This window comes from Triticum urartu, chromosome 6 (assembly GCF_003073215.2).
Source record: "Triticum urartu cultivar G1812 chromosome 6, Tu2.1, whole genome shotgun sequence".
Classification (NCBI taxonomy): domain Eukaryota; kingdom Viridiplantae; phylum Streptophyta; class Magnoliopsida; order Poales; family Poaceae; genus Triticum; species Triticum urartu.
This window is the reverse complement of record NC_053027.1, coordinates 160,444,139-160,457,953: the sequence shown is the minus strand read 5'-3', so window position 1 is coordinate 160,457,953 and position 13,815 is coordinate 160,444,139.

Genomic DNA, 13,815 nt, shown 5'->3' with positions numbered 1-13,815 from the left:
GTTGAGTTTGTCGGACTGCTTGAAGACCCAACATTCTCTATGGGTATGATTTGCAGGTTTATCGGGGGTGCTGTGAATCTGACATAGTTTGTCCAGAATCTTGTTTAGGATGGATAGTTCGTCTCTGTTGCCTTTGGAGGGCAGCTTTTGCTGACCTGGCCAAGAGCTTCTGAATCCGGCGTTTACCGCCGTGCTCTTCGGGCTGTCTTCTTTATTCCGGCACTTGTTTTTGCTGCGTCGTGGCTTCCCGTTTCCGTCCCTGACATCGGATGTATTTGGGTCGCTGGTGCTGCATCGGGCTAACCAGCTGTCCTCGCTCGCGCAAAAGCGGGTCATGAGGCTTGTTAATGCTGCCATTGTTCTCGGCTTTTCTTGGCCGAGGTGTCTGGCAAGCCATTCGTCTCGAACGCTGTGCTTGAAAGCTGCTAAGGCTTCGGCATCCGGACAGTCGACTATTTGGTTCTTTTTAGTGAGAAACATGTTCCAAAGCTTTCGGGCTGACTCTCCGGGCTGTTGAGTTACATGACTTAAATCGTCTGCATCCGGTGGTCGGACATAGGTCCCTTGAAATTTTTCCCGAAAAGCGTCTTCGAGCTCTTCCCAGCTTCCAATGGAGCTTTCGGGGAGGCTTTTAAGCCAGTGCCGAGCTGGCCCTTTGAGCTTGAGGGGTAAGTACTTGATGGCGTGGAGATCGTCTCCTCGAGCCATGTGGATATGGAGGATGTAGTCCTCAATCCAGACCCCAGGGTCTATCGTTCCGTCGTACGCCTCTATGTTTACGGGTTTGAATCCCTCTGGAAATTCATGGTCCAGCACCTCATCGGTGAAACATAGGGGGTGTGCGGCACCCCTGTATTTGGGTGTACCATGGTGTTCGGATTTTTGTTGTGTTGCATTGCGTGCTGGAGCGCGCTTGCTTGGCCCGTAGATGGATATGGTTGCGCCGTCCTTTTGATGCGAGCCCTCACGTGGATCACGTACTGGCTCGTGTGCGGCGTCGTTTGCCGCTCTATGTTGGCCACGAGGTCGTCTATCCGACTGGATGGCTGTTTTGTTTTTTGATTGCGGGGGATCTAAGGCCTCCTCATCGAATTCAGGTAGCAGCTTTCGCTTCGGGTAGCTCTTTGTGTGGCGACTACTGCCGTACTTTCCTGCAGTGTTGAGTACTTCACTCCATCTAATTCTGAGTGTGTCTTGTGCAGCCCTGAGCCTTTGCTTCTGCTTTTTCAGACTCCTCGCAGTGGCAACAAGCCTTTGATGGGTATTCTGTTGCTCTGGGTGCCTGTCCGGTGTGATGTCACCCGGACTGTTATCTTCGCCGGAGTCGGGTTATTCGGTTTGATTCTCCGTGTTGCCGTGGTCGGACGGTGGTTCAACACCGTGTTTGCCGTTCGCTGGCTCACCCTGCTCTATCGCTGGGTCTATATGATCGTTGTTTCTGCCGAGGCAGGATTTGGAGCGGCGCTTACGCCGCTGCTTTGACTGCTTCTCGAGGGAATGATCCTTCGCTGCGTCCTTCCGTTCCTCGTCGTTGTTTTCTTTGGGTGTGTCCACCATGTATACATCATATGATGAAGTGGGCGTCCAGTGCCCTGTGGGTAGTGGCTCCTGTTCGTCTCCTGCATCGTCGTCCATACCATCGATGTCTTCGGAGTCGAAGGCGAGCATGTCGGTCAAATCGTCGACAGTGGCTACTAAGTGGGTGGTGGGTGGGCGGCGAATTTCTTCGTCGTCCACATCCCGATCTGGCCGGCCATAGTTCGGCCAGGACTCTCCTGACAAGGAGAGAGACCTTAATGAGTTCAGTATGTCGCCAAAGGGCAAGTGCTGAAGGATATCCACGGAGGTGAACTCCATGATCGGCGCCCAGTTGGATTCGATAGGCACAGGCGCAGGCGGTTCGGAGTCCGTGGCCGGGGAAGAATCCGGCAGTTCGGCGTCACGGCTCCCGTGAAGGATAAGGTCGATACTCAGCTCGATCTCCGCTAAGAATACGGCCTCCGTGGCGGGGTCTATCCACCCGTCCATGGATGGCACAATTGGCTCCGAATTGAGGGTCGGAGCGGTTGCCGGTGCGGTCTCCTGAACACTATCCGATGGTAGAGCTAAATCATGATCATCGTGACTGTGTGGTGCACTCGGCAGGGGCTCGAATCCGTCAAAGATCAAGTCTCTCTGGATGTCGGTCGTGTACTTTAAGCTTCCAAACCTGACCTGGTGGCCAGGGGCGTAACTCTCGATCTGCTCCAGATGGCCAAGCGAGTTGGCCCGCAGTGCGGAGCCGCCGAATACAAAGATCTGTCCAGGGAGAAAAGTCTCACCCTGGACTGCATCGCTATCGATGATCGAAGGAGCCATAAAGCCTAACGATGACGACATAGAGGAACTCTCAATGAAAACACCAATGTCGGTGTCAAAACCGGCGGATCTCGGGTAGGGGGTCCCGAACTGTGCGTCGAGGCGGATGGTAACAGGAGGCCGGGGACACGATGTTTACCCAGGTTCGGGCCCTCTTGATGGAGGTAATACCCTACGTCCTGCTTGATTGTTCTTGATAATATGAGTAGTACAAGAGTTGATCTACCACGGGATCGAAGAGGCTAAACCCTAGAAGCTAGCCTATTGTATGATTGTTGTTGTTGGTCCTACGGACTAAACCCTCCGGCTTATCTAGGGTTACACAGAGTCGGTTACAAGGAAGGAAATCTACATATCTGTATTGCCAAGCTTGCCTTCCACGCCAAGGAGAGTCCCATCTGGACACGGGACGAAGTCTTCAATCTTGTATCTTCATAGTCCAACAGTCCGGCCAAAGGATATAGTCCAGCTGTCCGGATACCCCCTAATCCAGGACTCCCTCAATGGGCTCTTGTTAGATCAACAATAATGCATATGAGAGCCACTCAACATTTTCATCGTGGTCTTCTCCTCTCGACCCCCAAAGAAAAGAAAAGAAATTCAAAGAAACACACTGAAATATTTTTGGAGTTTTTTTTCTGAAGAAAGTAAAACCAGAACGAGAAAAACTATTTACACAGGAAATCTCCCAACAAGGAAAAGAACAAAGAGAAATCTTTTTGGGTTTTCTTTTAATATTATTACTACTAAGCATGCATAGAAGGTAAACTAACTACAACTAATTTTTTGGTTTTTCTAAGGTTTATCAAACACACAAGGAGAAAGCGGAAAAAGAAAGTAAACTAACATGGATATTACAATGAAAGAGTAGGAGCACCGACAACAAGAATGAGTGTGTGAACATGAATATAATATCGTTGAGGAATACGTACTCCCCCAAGCATACGCTTTTTTCCTAAGTTGGTCTATGCCCATGGATCAAAACAGCCCTCTCCGATGTACTGCGGAGGATCCTGGCGGTTCCACTGGTTAGCAAGCTCCTGCGGCTCCCACTGATAAATGGACTCCTGATATGGATCAGGTGATGGCTCTGGCTTAGGAGGTGGTGATTGTGTCCCCTCCCAGTACGCATGAATGTTCGTGGGCAAAACGAAGTACCTGCCGGAATGAATATGGAACAAAACAGGTGCAGGCAAGGTAATAATCTGAACAGTATTCTTGCTTAATACTGGGTTATAAATAAGTCTCTTTTCCTCATCATGGCGAATAACTTATGTGCTACAATGTTGTCATAATATAAATATAAAGTAGGTAGCAATTTCTCCTCTTTTTCATGGTGCCTAATGGGTATCTCAAAGTGTTTAGCAAGGCGGGAGGCGAAAATGCCTCCGAAAAATAGGACCCTTTGCACGGTTCATACTCAACCATCTAGCAACCATAGCGCCCAAACTGTAAGTTATATCTCTATGTAAAGCGTGGCACAAAATGGCGAGGTCAGGTGCACTAAGGCCTCCACTCTCTCCATGACCAATTAAACATCTCCTAGCAAATAATGAGTAATAGCGTAAAGCAAGAAGATGTATCCTAGATACACTCGCTCCCAACACTCCTCTACCTTCCCCTACGGTAATTTCATGAATAAGGCCTTCCACATCACTAGGACGTGGTTCCTCGACGCTACCTTCATAAAGTAATTTACAAACCTCACAAAAGTCATAGAGCGTCATTTCTTTGTACTCATCATATAAGTGAAAGTCTACCGTGGGTGGTGATTTCCTAGGATGAAAATGAAAATTTTGCACGAAAGTATTAGTGAGTAGGAGATACTGATTACACTGGTCGAGGAGGAAGTCGGTGATGTCGGCATTCCCAGCCAAATAATAAAAATCATTATAAATCCTGACTACTTGTAAGAATGCATCACATGGCCATTCACACAGGCAAATTTCCGCGGCACGAGGACGGTTAGACTTGGGCTTTTCCTTCTCCTCATTTCTTTTTCCTTCGAGCCACGGCTCGAGGAACCTCTCAACAATGTCCTCATCATTTTCTCCCTCTGAAAAATTTCTGAAATTTTTAGTGACTCGAAATAAAAGTGAACCAAAGTCAACAAGATTGATAGCAACTACTCCTACAAGTGCCTAGAAGCTATATCATGCATCAAAACTACTTTGGACCATATAAATTTGACATGCAAGCTCAAGAACAGGGTCACCAAGGCAGCAAAAAAATTCAATAAATAAAGCACTAGAACAAAAACTAATTGGACCATTGGAGGATTCACATACCGAAGATCAATCCCCCAAAGCAGTTTTGTGAATGGAGCATTGAGCAAGGAGATCGAAAATGGCAACAATATGAGCAAGAACACGAGTTTGGGCTATGGAGTGGTTTTTCTGGAGGAAGAGGAGCAGGATGGGTACTGGAATAAGTGGAGGGGGGCACATGGGGCCCACAAGGTCAGGGGGCACGCCCTCCACCATTGTGGTCAACTGGTGAGGCCCCCTGGTGTGTTCTTTGCACCAGAAATTCTTAAATGTTATATAAAAATCATATCAAATTTTCAAGGCATTTGGAGAACTTTTATTTTCGGGACATTTTTATTGCATGGATAATTCAGAAAACAGACAGAAAATACTATTTTTGCTTTATTTAATCTAAATAACATAAAGTAAAAGATGGGTACATAGAGTTGTGCCTTCTAAATTCATCCATCTCATGCCCATCAAAAGGAATCCATTAACAAGGTTGATCAAGTCTTATTAATAAACTTCTTCTGAGTGACATGAAACCGGAGAACTTTCGAATAACACTAGGTTACCTCAACAGGGATATGCATGTCCCTAACAATAAGAATATCATGTTTCTTTTTGGCAGTAGGAAGAGGAAATTCAAAACCTCCGAAAGTAATAGTTGAAATTTTTCCGATAGAATTGATACTATGAACTTGAGGTTGTTTCTTCGAAAAGTGTACTGTATCCTCATTACCATTAACATGAAAAGTGACATTGCCATTGTTGCGCTCAATAAAAGCCCCTGCAGTATTCGAAAAGGGTCTACCGAGGATGATCGACATACTGTCATCCTTGGGAATATCAAGAATAACAAAGTCCGTTAAAATAGTAATGTTTGCAACCACCACAGGCACATCCTCACAAATACCGATGGGTATAGCAGTTGATTTATCAGCCATTTGCAAAGAGATTTTAGTAGGTGTCAACTTATTCAAATCAAGTCTATGATACAAAGAGAAAGGCATAATACTAACACTGGCTCCAAGATCACATAAAGCAGTTTTAACATAGTTTCTTTTAATGGAGCATGGTATAGTTGGTACTCCTGGATCTCCAAGTTTCTTTGGTATTCCACCCTTAAAAGTATAATTAGCAAGCATGGTGGAAATCTTAGCTTCGGTTATCTTTCTTTTATTTGTAACAATCTATATCATGTACTTAGCATAAGGGGGCATTTCAAGCATATCAGTCAAACGCATACGCAAAAAGATAGGTCTAATCATTTCAGCAAAGCGTCAAAATCCTCATCATCTTTTTTCTTGGATGGCTTAGGAGGAAAGGGAATGGGTTTCTGAACCCATGGTTCTCTTTCTTTACCATGTTTCCTAGCAACAAAGTCTCTCTTATCATAATGTTGATTCTTTGATTATGGGTTATCAAGATCAACAGCAGGTTCAATCTCTACATCATTATCATTACTAGGTTGAGCATCAACATGAACATCATCACCAACATTAGTGCTAGGTTCATGTTCATTACAAGATTGTGTCTCAGCATCAGAAATAGAAATATCATTGGGATTCTCAGGCGTGTCTATAGCAGGTTCAGTAGCATGCAAAGTCCTATCGGTTTTCTTTTTCTTTTTAGTACGAGGACTAGGTGCATCAGTATTAGTTTTTTGAGAATCCTGCTCAATTCTCTTAGGATGACCCTCAAGGTACAAAGGTTCCTGGGTCATCTTACCACCTCTAGTCATAACCCTAATAGCATTATCACTATTCTTACTATTCAACTCATTAAGCAAATCATCTTGTGCCTTAAGTACTTGTTCTACTTGAGTTGTAACCATGGAAGCATGTTTGATAAGCTTAATATCATGAACAATTCTACTCATATAATCACCCAAGTGGTCAAGCATGTAAGCATTACTTTTCAATTGCCTACTAACATAAGCATTGAAATTTTCTTGTTTAACAATAAAATTATCGAACGCATCAAAGCACTGTATAGCAGACTTATTATGAGGAATATCACCTTCATCAAATCTATGAAGAGAGTTTACCTCTACTACCTGTTTCGGGTTATCAAGACCATGTATTTCTTCAATAGGTAGTAAATTTTTAACATCTTCAGCTTTAATACCTTTTTCTTTCATAGATATCTTTGCTCTTGCATATCTTCAAGACTGAGAAATAGAATACCCCTTTTCTTCGGAGTTGGCTTCGGAGTTGGTTCAGGAATTGTCCAATCATTTTCATTACTCAATATATTATTCAATAGCAATTCAGCTTGCTCAACAGTTCTTTCCCTGAAAACACAACCAGCACAACTATCCAGGTGGTCTCAGGAGGCATCGGTTAGTCCATTATAAAAGATATCAAGTATTTCATTTTTCTTGAGAGGATGATCAGGCAAAGCATTAAGTAATCGGAGAAGCCTCCCCCAAGCTTGTGGGAGACTCTCTTCTTCAATTTGCACAAAATTAAATATTTCCTTTAAAGCAGCTTGTTTCTGATGAGCAGGGAAATGTTTTGCAGAGAAGTAGTAAATCATATCCTGGGGACTACCCACACAACCAGGAGCAAGAGAATTAAACCATATCTTAGCATCACCCTTTAATGAGAAAGGAAACAATCTAAGAATATAGTAATAGCGAATTTTTTCCTCATGACAAAATAGGGTGGCTATATCATTCAATTTAGTGAGATGTGCCACACCAGTTTCAGATTCAGAACCATGAAAATGATCATTCAAACAATGTAATTAACTCAGGATCAACAGAGAATTCACAATCCTTATCAGTAACAAAGATAGGTGAAGTAGCAAAAGCAAGGTCATATTTCATTCTAGCATTCAAGGATTTTTCTTTCATTTTAGCTAATAATTTCGTAAGATCTTCTCTATCATTGCAAGCAAATAAGTCTCTAGAAGTTTCTTCATCCATAACATAACCCTCAGGAATGATAGGCAGTTCATATCTAGGGGGAATCATAATCATCAGTTTCAGTAATTTCATTCTCCCTAACCCTAGCAAGTTGTTCATCAAGAAATTCACCTAATGGCACAGTATTATCAAGAATAGAAGTAGTATCATCATAAGCATCATGCATAGTAGAAGTGGCATCATCAATAACATGCGACATATCGGAATCAATAGAATGAGTAGGTGTCGCAAGTTACTCAAAACAGAAGGAGAATCAAGTGCAAAGCTAGATGGCAGTTCCTTACCCCCCCCCCCCTCGTAGTTGAGGAAAAAAATTTGGTTCTTTGATCTTTCAAATTCCTCATAGTGATCAACAGATATAAATCCCATGTGACTCAGAGAATAGAGTTGTGCTCCCCGGCAATGGTGCCAGAAAAAGGTCTAGATAACCCACAAGTATAGGGGATCGTAACCGTTTCGAGGGTAGAGTATTCAACCCAAATTTATCGATTCGACACAAGGGAGCCAAAGAATATTCTTGAGTATTAACAGCTGAGTTGTCAATTCAACCACACCTAAAAGACTTCATATCTGCAGCAAAATATTTAGTAGCAAAGTAGTTTGGGAGTAATGGTAATGGTGGCAAAAGTAACAGTAGCAGTATTCTAGCAATTGTAACAGTGGCAACAGAAAAGTAACAAAGCAAAGATCAATATGAAACGAGCTCGTAGGCAATGGATCAATAATGGATAATTATGTCGGATGGCATTCATCATGCAACGGTTATAACATAGGGTGACACAGAACTAGCTCCAATTCATCAATATAATGTAGACTTGTATTCCGAATATAGTCATACGTGCTTATGGAAAAGAACTTGCATGACATCTTTTGTCCTACCCTCCTGTGGCAGCGGAGTCCTATTGGAAACTAAGGGATATTAAGGCCTCCTTTTAATAGAGTATCAGACCAAAGAATTAGCACTTAGTGAATACCTGAACTCCTCAAACTACGATCATCACCGGGAGTGGTCTCGACTATTGTCACTCCGGGGTTGCCGGATCATAACACGTAGTAGGTGACTATAAGTTGCAATATCAGATCAAGAACACAAATATATTCATGAAAACATAATAGGTTCAGATCTGAAATCATGGCACTCGGGCCCTAGTGACAAGCATTAGGCATAGCAAAGTCATAGCAACATCAATCTTAGAACATAGTGGATACTAGGGATCAAGCCCTAACAAAACTAACCCGATTACATGGTAAATCTCATCCAACCCATCACGGTCCAGCAAGCCTACGATGGAATTACTCACGCATGGTGGTGAGCATCATAAAATTGGTGATGGAGGATGGTTGATGATGACGATGGTGATGGATTCCCCTCTCCGGAGCCCCGAACGGACTCTAGATCTGCCCTCCCGAGGAAGAACAGGGCTTGGCGGGGGCTCCGTATCATAAAACGCGATGAATACTTCTCTCTGATTTTTTTTCTCCCTGAAAGTGAATATATGGAGTTGGAGTTGAGGTCGGTGGAGGTCCAGGGGACCCACGAGGTCGGAGGGCGCGCCCCCACCCTTGTGGCTAGGGTGTGGGGCCCCTGGTGCTGATTCTTTCGGCAATATTTTTTATTAATTCCAAAAGTTATCTCCGTGAACTTTCAGGTCATTCTGAGAACTTTTTATTCTGCACAAAAATAACACCATGGCAATTCTGTTGAAAATAGCGTCAGTCCGGGTTAGTTCCATTCAAATCATGCAAGTTAGAGTTCAAAACAAGGGCAAAAGAGTTTGGAAAGTAGATACGACGAAGACGTATCATTGCCTCTTCTTACTTTCAAAATTTTCTCGTGTCAACATAGAACAACACGAGTGTTGTGTCAATTTTTGGGATTTTTCGAGGTTCGCTTGGACCTTTTTATACATTAACTCAGTTTCCTATGCATTCATGTGCATAATTCAAATTTGAACTATATGCACATGCTCCAGTGCATATAAATTGGTTCAAAATTGTAATGTGTGTCCTTGGTTACATGCTTAAGTCCCATGCAAGAAATGAGAATGAATTTCAAACACCTTGCCACCGCCGCTCGGCCGCTAACATTGAGATACATGGTTTTTAAATTTTAGTAAATCAAAAACGTGTCTGAAATTTATGAAACTTGACATGCTAGCATGGAATGGCATCAACATGCAGTGGTAAAAATATTGTCCCATTTGGGGAAGGTTGGGGTATATAAGCTTCTCACAAACCAGAGCTTCTCACAACAAGCCTCATGGTTATGGTAGGGAATGTTTCATCTTTTTGCACGAAACGATATCCATTGCCTCTTCTTGATTTCAATTTTTTCTAGTGCCAACATAGAACAACATGAGTATTGTGTTAATTTTAGGAATTTTTCGGGGCTCGTTCGGACATTTTTATACATTAACTGATTTTTCTATGCATTTATGTGCATAATTCAAATTTCAACTACAGGCACATGCTCTAATGCATATAAATTGGTTGAAAATTCAAATATATGTCCTTGGTTGCATGCTTAGGTCCCATGTAAGAAATGGGAATGAATGTCAAACACCCTACCACCATCACTCGGCCATGAACATTGAGATACCTGGTTTTTAAATTCTAGTAAATCCAAAACTTGTCTGGAATTCATGAAACTTGGCATGCTATCATGGAGCGGCATCAACATGCCGTGGTAAATTTTTTGTCCCATTTGGGGTAAGTTTGGGTATAACCTTCTCACAAACAAGAGCTTCACACAACAAGCATGATGGTTTCAGTATGGAACGTTTCACCTTTGGGGACGAAACAATATCCGTTGCCTCTTCTTGATTTCAATTTTTCTCTAGTGTCAACATAGAACAACAGGAGTTTTGTGTTAATTTTTGGAATTTTTCGGGGTTCGTTTGGACATTTTTATACATTAACTGGGTTTTCTAGACATTTTATGTGAATAATTCAAATTTGGACTACATGCACATGCTCTAGTGCATATAAATTGGATGAAAAATCAAATATGTGTCCTTGGGTGCATGCTTAGGTCCCATGCAAGAAATGTAATGAATATCAAATGACAAGGCATTGTTGATTGCCGGCAAAACGTTGAGATACTTTGTTTTTAAATTGTAGTAAATCCAAAACTCGTCTGAAATTCATGAAACTTGGCATGCTATCATGGAGCGGCATCACCATGTCGTGGTAAAAATTTTGTCCCATTTGGGGCAGGTTTGGGTATAAACTTCTCACAAACCAGAGCTTCTCACAACAAGCCTGATGGTTTTGGTAGGGAACATGCCACCTTTGGGGACGAAACAGTATCCATTGCCTCTTATTGCTTTCAAAATTTTCTAGTGTCAACATAGAACAACAGGAGTGTTGTGTTAAATTTTGGAATTTTTCGGGGTTTGTTTGACATTTTATACATTAACTGGGTTTTCTAGGAATTTTATGTGCACAATTCAAATTTGAACTACATGGACATGCTCTAGTGCATATAAATTGGATGAAAAGTCAAATATGTGTCCTTGGGTGCATGCTTAGTTCCCATGCAAGAAATGGAAGTGAATTTCAAACACCAAGGCAGTGTTGATTGCTCGCAAAACATTGAAATACTTTGTTTTTAAATTCTAGTAAATCCAAAACTTGTGTGAAATTCATGAAACTTGGCACGCTACCATGGAATGGCACCCAACATGTTGTGGTATTTTTCGTGTAAATTTTGAGAGAAGACACACTCGAATAACAGCCAACGAAGGCATTTTGAAAAAATAGTTGCCACTTTAATATCTCAAACATTTGTATAATTCAAATCGTGTGCATTCTGTTAACCATTCACGTGACGCCACGTGTCTTGGTTTTAACGGCTATAGGAGGTGTCGTGCCGACAGCTGCTTGACTGAACAGGAGGCGTGCGGCCGCAGTCCGGTGCGCAGGCTGACTGAGAGGCATGCAAGCTGTCCTCCAATACGCAGGCTCACCGGGAAGTGTGCGAGTTGTACGCTACGCAGGCTCACTGGGAACTGAGCCCTTTGACTTCCATGGCCGCCCGCCTTCGTCTCCATCAATGGCGCCCGAGCCACTGTTTAATATGGGCGGCCTAACCGTTCGCCTCCCATTCCCCTCCCTCCCGCAGACCTCCACCAACGCCATGGCGTAGAATGATCATCTGCCACTAGTCTTCAAGTTTGGTGAAGTCGACTCCGAACCGGAGGAGATAGAAAATAAGGAGGAATGGGCATGGCCCAGAACGAGCTGGCCACAGCGGTTGCTGCCCCCGCTCCCGTCCTAGCTCCCATCCCCGTGCCCGCGCCTGCGACCATCCCGTAGCATTGACGGGCTGGTCGCCGAGCACTATCGCAGAGCTAGAAGCCACGGGCGTCAGCGAGGTCTCTGCGGACCCGCGCGAGCTCATGTACATGCTAGCGCCAGCGCCCGTGCCCGTGCGCGCCCCTCCACCCACCACGGCGCCGGTCCCCATGAGTTTGGCTACACCCACTGCGCCCATGCCCGTGCGTGTGCCCCCTCTGCAGCATGGGACGCCGCCATGGACCGTTACCTCTCAGCGGCGCCAGTTGCCGTCCTCCCGCGCCCCGCACGTCAATCGCGCAATGACATGATGTTTGATTTACAAGTGAAGCACATTTTGTGCTGCCTTGAAGACTTCAACAACGGCGTCCCAGAGGACGACAATGACAACGACGGCGCGGCACGCCGCCTCCGCCGCCGCCAGAAATAGTTTTTTGGGGGTTTAATAATGTATCTCGAATTCTCCACCATATGAATATAAATTCGAAGTGTGACTAAATGAAAGATGTGGTTTGAACGAACTTGCATTTTTCTCTCTTAATGTACAGACTTATCAAACGATTTTCTTTTGAAAATAATGTTAGTGGTTTTTAAATATAAAACACTCATCGCAAATGTTTTAGTTAGAACACCCGTATGCAAACCGACAACTTCCCCAGGAAGCCAAGGGAAAATGTGCCGAGCAGGATTTGTGCAGCTCTTGATCGCAAACGTTTTAGATAAAAACATCCGTATGCAAAGTGAGATCTATGGTCTTCCCCCTTAAGTCAAGGGAAAATTCACAGCGCAGGATTTGTGCACCCCTTCAACGCAAACGGTTGTTTTGGATGACCCGTGTGCAACCACGTAGAAACAATTGGGTAAGATTTGCATCTGTCATAATGGGTATGTTGCCATTTTTCAAACTGGAAAGATTGACATTTGTTGATCTAGTAACATTGCCATTTGTCAACCTTTTAACATTGCGATTTGTCAAAATATGCAGCTAAAAATCACTAGCACTATCTAATTTTTGCAACTAAAATCACTAGCATTATTCATATGGACACCAATACAAAGTGGCATTGTACTTTTTTTGTCAAATTTGAGACCAGTTTTGATGTAACCTTTATTTGATTACACACGGGAGATTATTAATAATTGGGAGGCAATATCCCAAACGGATTATTTATTCTAACCGTGAGCATTAGACCAACAATGGATACGTGTCATGCTTCGGTTAAGCAATAAAGCGGCAACATTAATCATCCAAATAGAAAAATAATATATGTGCCGCCACGCGACCCGTGTGCTGTACGAGCAGGCGTGAGTTGATGGAAAGCATATGCAAATGTACCATTCATTACATACAACAAGTCATCAACACACAACGACAACGAGGATACATGTTGGATTATAGATTATTTCCAACAAAGCATTCTAGTAAATAAAATACTAAAGTTTTTCTCACACAACAAATAACAAAGCGATGAAATGAACTTCATCTCAACCAATCCTCGGCGTTGGAAACGCTTTCTTTGAACCATAACTGATTATCTGGGAAGGGCCAGCTATTGTCAATCTCGAAACCAACGCAGGACTGGTCATCCAGGCTGAAGCGGCCTATATCAGAACACATATTGTGATAGCCAGGGTAGGGAACCATAGCAATGTCCGAGGTATATATACAGTTGCTTCTCATAAATGGTAGTAATGTTGTGTCAACAGCAGTTGGATCGTCTTTCACCATCATTGGATAGTTTTGTCCAAGGAAGAGCGAATTTTCTCCAAGACTATCAATACTGAACCAGGGAGAAGGTGTTGGCACTAGCACACTATTATCCATCCCGAATACCCTGCAACATATGTTGGAATAGGTCTGGAGAGTGCGACCATGGGAGACAACACCTGCTTTGTTAGTAACATCAGCAGTGCCCTGTATACATACAAGAAGAGGTGATCCATCGGAATAAGTTGCCAGGCGCCACTGAGTATATAGGTCCT